Below are 10,439 nucleotides of genomic sequence, written 5' to 3' on the forward strand. Positions count from 1 at the left end.
CATAAAGTTGTCTACTATCCGATAGAAAGTTGTCTACTGCCAAGTAGGAAAGTAGAAAATTGACCATTAATATAGTAGACGATTACAAGTGAACAACTGAACAAGTGGACAACTTGTTCTTTCCACAAAGATCACAGTAGTAGACATAAAAATAGAAGACGCTTTAACAAGAACAGAGAAAGTTTCCTTATTTAAATGCAGAATAAACCATGGTTAAAAGAAGAACGAATAGGAGGAACGCAATGGCAACGTTTATGATATTGTTGGTCCATCTGGAAGAGGATTGTGCACCACTGGAATTGCCTACGAGCTCTTCCATTCGCTCTGTGTACAATATTGAACGTACAAGTTGTTGTAGTTCTTTCATTTCTTCGCCAAGGAATTTTAGCTCAGCCCACTGCATACTTGGTTCAACGCACTCACCATCAGGTCCTCTAGTGAGGTATGCAATTCTGTCTTCGTGCTCATAGTTCTTCACCTGGAGATCGTGAATTTCATCGACCACAGCTTTTTCCCACGACTTGATGAGATGAAGACCACCGTCCTAGAAAGTATCATCGAAAGAAGTAAATAGTTAATTATTTTTTTTAAAAACACGTTTCAATTGAGTAAGAGCTGTGATTTTGGTTGCTTACAAAATAATTTTCACACTTATAGAACAAGTGGCCTCCCTCAGCACTCTGGACTGTTTCCAAAACCATTCGATCACCACAATTGCAACTCTTAGGAATGCCAAACTTTCCGCTTCGACGGTCACGAGAATTTATAGATGAGGCGGGCGAAGCAGATGATGAAGAGGATTAACTGTAGCTATATTGCCCCATAGCGCTTTTAGAAGAGAAATTAGGCTTAGAGGAAAAGATTGGTGAAGGGATCCGAAGATAGATGATTCCTTTTTAATAGGTAAACTGGCAAACATTAAAAATTAATAAAAAAGTACTAGTAACCCATTTTTAAATAATTATACATATTGCTTGATTTGACAATACGCAACTTGCATTTGGTGATGTAACTTATCAGTACAACCAAGTTGAGGGTAATTTTTAAAATCAAAATAGGACAAAACATACTATTATGATGGAGGACAATAATGACGAAAAAAGGACAAAACATATTGTTCGAAGTAGAGAAACCCAACAGTAGACAAGATGGGATAAACAATCTGATGGACAACATTATAAAATATAAACATTTAGGGTATAAAGAACAAGTTTTTAAATCTTTGGCAGCGCCACCAAGTGTAGCATGCGGGGCACCTTTTACTCTCACAACATTCGTCGCAAACGTCAGGTAGGATTGGTATTTTTCTTTCGAATTTTACCAAAGATGGATGTCGATAATTTGTTTCTCCTCCACCAATGGCGACCAAATCATAAAAAACCATTTGTGCCACTATGTCGACCTCGTTCTCGTCTGTGAATGAACCCCTGAATTTTGTCACTAGACCAATACCCTCATCTGTTCCCCCAAAACATAACATCAAAATAGTTAGAGTAAAGGTTGCTGAGGAAGACATGTGGAATTTACCAAAGAGAGAGCTCCACTTGTAACTTAGCATGGCAATGGCTTCTCGGTACTCTCCATATCTCGCTAATAATCTAATGGCCTCTAGATACATTACAACGGGGTTTCTTGCTCTAATGGTACGCTCGAAGAAAGGTCAAATAAAGAGTGTCTATTTACAACCGTAGGGTTTTCCTCAATTAGAAGGATTGAGGCTTCTCGTAAAACGACCTCGTTGAAAGCGAGTCGCATACCATCGGGTCCAGCAGCAATAAGAGGTGCTAGGAACTGAAATCCAGACCTAGCGATGAGGCTAACAATGTATAGTGTAAGATGTTCTGGTAGGGAAAGGAGATCGGCCATGTCTGAAGTTGTATTTACTAAAAGAAGGAGGACACCCTTTTTAATAGAGAACATTTACTAATTAAGAGTTAATTTGTTTGGTGGTGGTTGATTTTACAGGTAAAATATTTATTTAGATGACATCAAATATTTTAACGTAACATTCAATGCTGGAACGTAAACTTGTTTACCAAAAGAAATTTTAATTTGACCTGGTAGACAAATTTGACATGGTAAACTTGTCTACCAAAAGAAGGAGGACACCCTTTTCAATAGAGAACATTTACTAATTAAGAGTTAATTTGTTTGGTGGTAGTTGATTTTGCAGGTCAAATATATATTTAGATGACATCAAATATTTTTACGTAACATTCAATGCTGGTCTGGAAACTTGTCCACCAAAAGAAGTGTTAATTTGTCCATTCATTGTTACTAGTTTTTGGTGTATTCAAATATATATTTATATCAACTAATTCCGAAGGTAAAACAACATAATAGGATTTAATACCATAAAAGTATGATTATAAAAGTATGATCCGTAAAAGTAGTATGATCAATTAGGAGGATTGAGGCTTGTCGTAAAAGGTATTAGGAAAAATGTAAGGGTTGGTTGGTTGGTTGATGGTGGTCATTGTGGTTGTTATAAGGTAAAGTTAATAATCAGCCATGAAACTCTTTATTACCAATAGACATTATTAAATGAACATGTAAAATCTAATGGCTCTTCTAATAATGTCTTAACCTTCTATGTAGACATCAATAGACAATATTGACTTCATAAATTCTACTGATTGTCTGAACTTGTCTATCAGACTTCCTTATAATTTGTCCACCAATTAGAAAAGAATATGACAATTTGTCCACTAATTAGCAAAGAAGATGACAATCCATTAGAAAACATTACCAAAGTTAAATTATACAAAAGAACTATAATTTCTTTATAATTTCCTTATAATTTGTCTTTTAGATGGTCTATTAATTTCCTTATAATTTGTCTTCTAATTGTCTTCTTCAATTGTCTACCTTGCTTTTTATTTGTCTACTAATTAGCAAACAAGATGACAATCCATTAGAAAACATTACCAAAGTTAAATTATACAAAAGAACATTAATCGTACGTTACATTAACCACTTTTAAATAAAAAGACAACATAACTAACTTAGTGGAACAACAAATTCCTCGTACACATCAATGGTGAATCGCATCCTCATCTCGTCCACCTTATCCTCGGTTAGTCCATCAAGCCCCAACCCTTGCGCGTGTAATTCAATGAACTTGACTGTCAGAGGCCCGCAGTCTCCCGTGCGGTCGTTCTGGTAGACATCGACTAGCCTCTCAAAAGTGAATGCGTGAGGGAGAGTGCAGTGAATACCATCCGTGTTTGCAAATTCCCTAATAATCATAGGTAGCATTGCAAGCAAGGGTTTCAGCAATCATGGCAATCTACGGTAGTCATTGTTTACGATGAGCGGATCTAAGATCAATACTTTTCCCAACTTCAACTTTATAACAGCAGCTACCCAATGCCTCTTTCCCGAATTCAGTGGTACGTAAACAGTATCAACATCAGTGTACCATCCCAATTTGGCGGAACGACTGGGGACTAGACCTTTAACATAGTTCTTGATCATACTGTTCCATTTGAAAGAAGCTTTCTTCTTTATCTTTTGAAACCTAGCATAATCATCAGCCAGCCTCTGATAATACGAGGTATCCAAAACACTGATCTGATCCTTTAGGAGAGACTCACCTACTCTCCTCCACATTATGCTCAGCATTGCTTCGATATGCTGTGGTAATAGGAAAATATGTAATTAGTGATAATGTTTATGATTGCTCTCGGAAAAGTAAGATAAAGTTTAGAATGTACTCACAGGCGAGTCCACCCATTTAGTGGGTGTATATGATTTGGAAAAAGTCCCTCTTCTCTCGATGGCCATCAATAATATATTTTTTGACAAATATTTAAAAATCAGATTTGGTTATAGAGAAGACAACATTTAAAGATCAATTTAGACAATAAAATGTATAAAAGAGAATAATATTTAAAACTTAACTTACTTTTTCCTATAAGACTTCAGCTTTGTTAAGAATTTTGTTCTGAGAGAGGTGGACACAGGCCGGAAAGGCATGTATACTTGCACTTCAGATTCTCTTTCTACTGCCTTCCTTTTTTTCGAAGAAGATGAACACTGGCCAAACCTTCTAGGCTTAGTCCTCAGCCTCTTCGTAGGGATTGGGGGAAATGGAGTTTGATCATCATCTGCAGCCTCCCGACATCATTTCTTCGTATGGATTGTACTACTTTCCTGTACAAAATATTAAAAATTAATAACATTTGATTGAAAATTAACTTAACACGGACATTGGCATAATTTACCTCAGCCTTAAGCAATTTTTTCCCGTCCAATATACCAGAGTCCATATATTCAACAATTTGTAAACCTCCATCATACTGGACAGATTGATTATGAAAATCATCTACTTCTTCCTCACGATGATCATATAATCTTTCCTCATCAAAACCATCTACTTCTTCCTCCCGATGATCATCTAATCTTTCCTCCTCCTGATCATCTACTTCTTCCTCCTCTTGATCATCTACTTCTTCCTCGTCCTTTCCATCATCTAATTCTTCCTTCTCCTCATCTTCAATCTCTGGATCCCCATACTGATCATCTTCCTCTCTCTCTTCATTATCGTCATCTAATTCTTCCTTCCCCTCATCCTCCCCATCGTCCCTAACATTGTTGCCATCATCGCCATCCTGATCAGAACAATCTTTGGATTCACTACCAACAACAACCACATCATTCCCAAGACCAACTTCTCCATCAGATTCACTGCCACTATCCTCCTCAGCCCCGTCTTTCGATTCACTACCACTTTCATCTTCCTCTTCCCCGGATGTCTTCGTAGTTGTCAAGATATCATGACTCCTAGCCTGATAAATTGAATAACATAATTAGGTAACTTTGACTGTTGGGGGTTCATTATTAATAGGGAAATAAGTAGTGGGCGATAACCTGATCGTCTTCATATATGTTAATTTTCTTGAGAATCTCTGGAATACCAGGCATAAAGCAAGACCAATCTTTATTAGGCCCTCCTCCAGTTGGCTGTTGAAATAAAGTGTTGTTTTAGTAAAGTATGAAACGTTACAGTAAATGTTGTAAAGAAATGGATGCACTTACCTGTGTAGAACCGCTCGCACCGACAGACCAAGATGACTTGTTGATATGCTCCATCAAATCTGAATGCTTTATACTTCTATCAAACACTCCTTTTTCCCGGAGAGTTTTGAGAACATCATCAACAATTTCGTCTCTCATACCAGCCCTCTCAACGGACAACATTAACTGTATCTTCGACGTATGTTTGTTAATTCTGCGATCTACTTCCTCAAGTAGAGATGCGGAAGTGAGACGATCCACATGAGACTCGTATCCCTCTCCTACACGAGTCTTACCTTGTACGGTTGGTTTTCGCTTCGGCAGAGATTGAGCTTTTACTTTTACCATCGGTTTGGGTTTTGGAAGTCGTTTTTTTTTCTTTTACGACTGTTTTCTTTGCATTCTCATGAGGATCCATCGCCGTTAAGAATGGTAGATGTGCGTCACCACCATGCCAGTCTTCCTTTCTAAATATATGACCATCTTTAAGCTTCTTACACATGTACTCGACTCCGACGTCATGCATCTCATCTTCACCCCAGGAGTAGTCTTGGATGTCCGCTTCATCATCACCATTTAAAATGTTCTCAACATCAAGCTACGGCAAAGATTGAGTAACGGTTAGACAACTAATAGTATTGTTTGACAACTAATAGTATTGTTTGACAACAAAAAAAATAGACAATAGGAATAGGCACAAAGAACTTACATCCGAGTGTTGCTCAGTTCGGAGGATGTTTGCATTGTGAAAGGTTTTAAGTTTAGTCAAATGTAGTACATACCAATCAGTAAATGTTTGCTCATCACATGAGTCAGGTAGGTATTGATGAGTCAGGTAGGTATTGCTCCAATAGGGGAATGGCATGCAGAATCAGAAACTGGAAAGCAAGTGTGAATCCGTGAGTTGCTGTATGGGACTGGTTTAATTTATCAACGAGCTTCGATACACTATCAACTTTGTCATCGACTTTGACCTTCTCTAACGTCTTCAAAAATGACAACCGCCCCCATGGATATTTAACAAAGGCTTCGACATCTTTAATCATCTCTGCAACTCTCATCGAGGCTCTGACATTAGAAGAGTCGCATACTAATATACCTTCCACTATGACAATAAGAGCCAATCGTATCCTTCTATCCCCATGCATTCTTTTAGCTTTAGGTAACCTATTGTCAAGCTTCAACATGTTAACAATAGATTGTATACTATATAACTTTTTCGGTCCTATAAGACTGTGATAATAATGTTCTTCCCCTTCGGCAGGATTCTGCAACTTAGAAAGAGTTTCTTGAGAAGGGAATTGACCGCAATTGAGTCCGGTGATGATACCAAACTCTCTCAACGAAAACCGGATGGGATGACCACCGAATACAAACCACAACTTTTGTTTTATGTTAGTTACCAGAGACCGACATAGGAATTGGTGGACAAGTTTCCCAGACAACGAGCTCTTCCTCACTGGGAGTTCGAACAATCGGCCAAAGCAAGATTCTTTTAACCACTTGAACTCATCATAACCATCTAATATTTCAACAATATCAAGCAGATACTCTGGCTTGGAGTAGGAGTTGATACGACCTTTGACAGGATACCGATCTGTGGAGAATAGCCGAGGAGGTAGGATATCAGTGTCAACACCGGCTTCTTTCTGGGGTGACTGGTCCACCGTGTTAACTGATGACCTGTTTCCCATTTGATCAAATAAATAAAACTGATTGAAACAATATATAACAATTTGTGAATGGACAACTGGCATTATATATGTCTCTACCAATAAACAATGGACGAGTTTTTCATATCGATAACAATTTATCAATGGACAACAAACCGGTCAACAACTTATATATACAATGGACAACTTAGGCTCGGAATGAAAATTTAACGATGGACAAGTTATATCTTATGAAGAATTGTCTACTATTAATGTCTCTAGAAAAGTAAGCAACATATGTCTACCGGAAACCAATAGACACGTTTGCGAGGAAGTTAACAATGGACAACTAATAACAATTAAGCGGGAATACTTACAAGTGGGAATTTCCGACAGGGTTAGCGCCCCGCCGATGTGGTTGTCATCCAACTTTGAACTTTCAGTAATCGATCTACATATCACAAATTTTGGAGAACACGATTAGATCTATGAATCTCGGAAATACGAGGAGTTACCCACTAATCGGGAGTTAAACATACCGAAATTCGACATGGTCATTTACTGATACGCCGCCGTCTGGGTTGGAAGGCGCGGAATCATCAGTTGTCGACGTTTTCGGCGAGTTCGAAACTATAGCGTCTGGGCAATCGGAGACCATAATGGTTAAGCGGCGGCTACTCGGGGATAGAATGAAATTATGAACAGAAAACCCTTAATGAAGAAGAAGGTATTGGTACAGTGGAGGAGAGAGGATAGAGGAAGCCGAGGAGTTTGTCCAGGCGGTTTTTTTTTTGAAAAATAATTACAGTAAACAACATTTTTGAATAATAATTCCGATGCCATGGTTTCCTATCTCACTCGCGTGTGGGCGTGTGCAAGTAATCTCACGGGGCAAATCAGTCTTTTCGGATCAGGGATGTGGCATCCCAGGAAAATTACGGGAAATGTGGCATTTTCCTAAAAAAAATTCACTGTTCATGGCAATCCCTTTAATTAACTCAATTTGTAATAACTACTCAAAATTCTAGAACTTTGATTTTTATGCTAACTTATTTGGATAAATGACAACAAAACACACACAAAAGTAGCAACCTCCAATGATTATATGCCACTATAACTCTCTCATTTCCATTTCTGGCAAATCGACTTTGTCCACATCAAAGTAGAACTAATAATAAATAGACTTATCCACAAAAGTCTAAAAGCAAAACATATCTAATCCAAAAAACACCTAAACCCCCAAAATATAGACAGCATAAAAGCATCCTCAAGCTTCAGCTGACCATTACAACTATTCTCTTCTCTCCTTTTTATTCATCCGCCCCAAGTCCCATTGTTTTTTTTGGTTCACCAAATGGAATTTAATATTCCAGTTCCATTAGAGGGTCTCGGAGAAACAAGACCAACTGCTTTCTTGACGAAAACATACAACATAGTGGAGGATTCAAGCACAAACAACATAGTTTCATGGAGCAGAGACAACAACAGCTTCATCATTTGGGAACCAGAGACTTTCGCCCTAATTTGTCTCCCTAGATGCTTTAAGCACAACAATTTCTCCAGCTTTGTTAGACAGCTCAATACTTATGTGTGTAACTTCTTAGAATTTTGGTCTTGGTTCTTTGGATCTTCATTAGAAAACTAAATGTTTGTTTCACTTATATGTAGGGGTTTAAGAAGGTTAATACAGAGAGATGGGAGTTTTCAAATGAGTATTTTCTGAAGGGACAGAGAAATCTTCTTAAGAACATCAAGAGAAGAAAGACTTCATCATCTCAAACACACACACAGTCACTAAAAGGCGGGAGAATTGGACCAGAAGGAGAGATTGAGGAGCTGAGAAGTGACAGAGTAGCTCTAGTATTAGAACTTGAGAGACTGAGACGAAAACAAGAAACCATGAAGACATATCTTCATTCGATGGAAGAGAAACTGAAAGTCACAGAAGTGAAGCAAGAAATGATGATGGATTTCTTGCTTAAAAAGATTAAGAAAAACCTAGTTTTTTTAAGGGCTCAAGGAAACGTAAGATGCAAGGATTCAAGAATCGAGAGCGAAGGAAAGAGGTTCATGAAACGATTGTTAAAGCTGAGCCGGAAGAGTATCTTAATGATACTGCTGATCAATATAGAGGTGTGTTTGCTTATGGCGATGAGCTTCACATAGCTTCATTGGAGGATCAAGGACAAGAAGGAGATGAAATGGAAACGGATAGTGAAGGAATCTGGAAGGGTTTTGTGTTAAGTGAAGAGATGTGTGATTAGGGGAATGTTTGATAGAGCTTTATTAAAATTAAAGTATTTTGGGAGTTCTTATGTTTTCATTTATAATTGATTTCATATGCACAATAGTATATACAAAAACCACTAGGTTACGTTCTAGCAATCTCATCTACAATAACTTACACATGCATATTAGGGCCGACTTAAAAATAACCAAAAAAGTTACCGTCTCTGTTCAATTTTGTTTTTAAAATGGACATTAATTATATATAATTATTTTTAAAACTAGGTTTTGAACCTACGCTACGCGTGAATTTATTTGGTATATTTTGATAAAAATTACATATGATTGATTACGGTAATAAAATATTATTTCATAAGAAAAAATTAAATTTCAGATACACAATTTTTTAAAATATGAAAATCAGTTGTGTTATAAAATTAAATCTGATAAAAAGGATCATAAATTTAATTTGACGTCCAGGCGAGGCAAATCAAACTGATGACATCACATATCTTAAACCATTTTCTTTGACCACCAGAAAAACGAAACAATTTTATAATCATGAATTTAACTCGTTTTCATATTTAATTGATCGCTACCACCTATGTTTTCGTGTTTTTTATTCAATGTTTTCTTATTCTTCTTATTCTTTCTTGTCATTTTCATTGTCAAATTTTGTATTAATTTTCATCGTAACTTTTATCATTTGGTTCTTTGTTATACTCTTTTTTTTCTTCTTCCTCGTCAACTTCTTCACATTCTTCCACTGAAAAACATTTTTTTAAACTACCACACAACTTGTTAACCCATCAAACTCCAAGAACAAAATCATTTATTTTCTCATAAAATTAGTGAAATTCATGATTACCAGCATAGTCAACACATGCACCCAATTATTGACAATTTTATACATATACTTATTTGGTTTTAGATTCACGCGTTTAGAAACTTCTCAAACCAAAATTCTTACTTGGTTTATAATATTTTAAAAACATAATAAAATATACTAATAATTATTTATTTAATATGAATCATATGATATCTAGAAATATGAGTACACTATAAGAACATATTAATTATAAATAAATAATATCAATTATATTATATCATCAAATAATATCAACCGTATCATATTATCAAATAACCGTAACCGTATATAACAGTAACCGCTTGAACCGTAACCGTATTTAAACGTAACCGTTTAGCCGTTTGTTAAACGGTTCTGATTAAGGTTACAAAAATTTCTAACCATAACCGATGGTTAATAAACCTTAACCATGACAACCGTAACCCTGGTCATGCCTATGTATAGCTAATAAAACATGTATGTTTGTCGTCCATATTTCTTCTTTAAACCTCAAAATTTGACTCAAACATCAAATTAAGGTCTTGCGATGTCAATCCTTCTTCCTTAGACCCAAAATTAAAAAAATAATGAAAGAATATCAGCTCGTCTATAAAATCATTCACAAAAATATGTTTTACAGCTCATAAGAAATAAAAAACACAAATTTAGATAAATAAGATAATTTATGTTTTGCA

The 10,439-nt window shown here is 36.3% G+C and overlaps 1 long non-coding RNA gene and 1 pseudogene across 1 annotated transcript; one reads left to right on the forward strand and one right to left on the reverse strand.

Moving 5' to 3' along the window:
* Window positions 1–46: 46 nt before the first annotated feature.
* Window positions 47–853, reverse strand: LOC104725073 (uncharacterized). Its single transcript, XR_015570976.1, has 2 exons — window positions 636–853; window positions 47–544 (listed from the first exon to the last, which is right to left on the reverse strand). It is a non-coding gene; the product is annotated as an uncharacterized LOC104725073 (long non-coding RNA).
* A 7,172-nt stretch (window positions 854–8,025) lies between these two features.
* Window positions 8,026–8,935, forward strand: LOC104728615 (heat stress transcription factor A-6a-like; annotated as a pseudogene).
* The last annotated feature ends 1,504 nt before the right edge of the window (window positions 8,936–10,439 follow it).

Source organism: Camelina sativa, chromosome 11 (genome assembly GCF_030686135.1).
Source record: "Camelina sativa cultivar CO46 ecotype springtype chromosome 11, ASM3068613v1".
In the NCBI taxonomy this organism is placed as follows: Eukaryota; Viridiplantae; Streptophyta; class Magnoliopsida; order Brassicales; family Brassicaceae; genus Camelina; species Camelina sativa.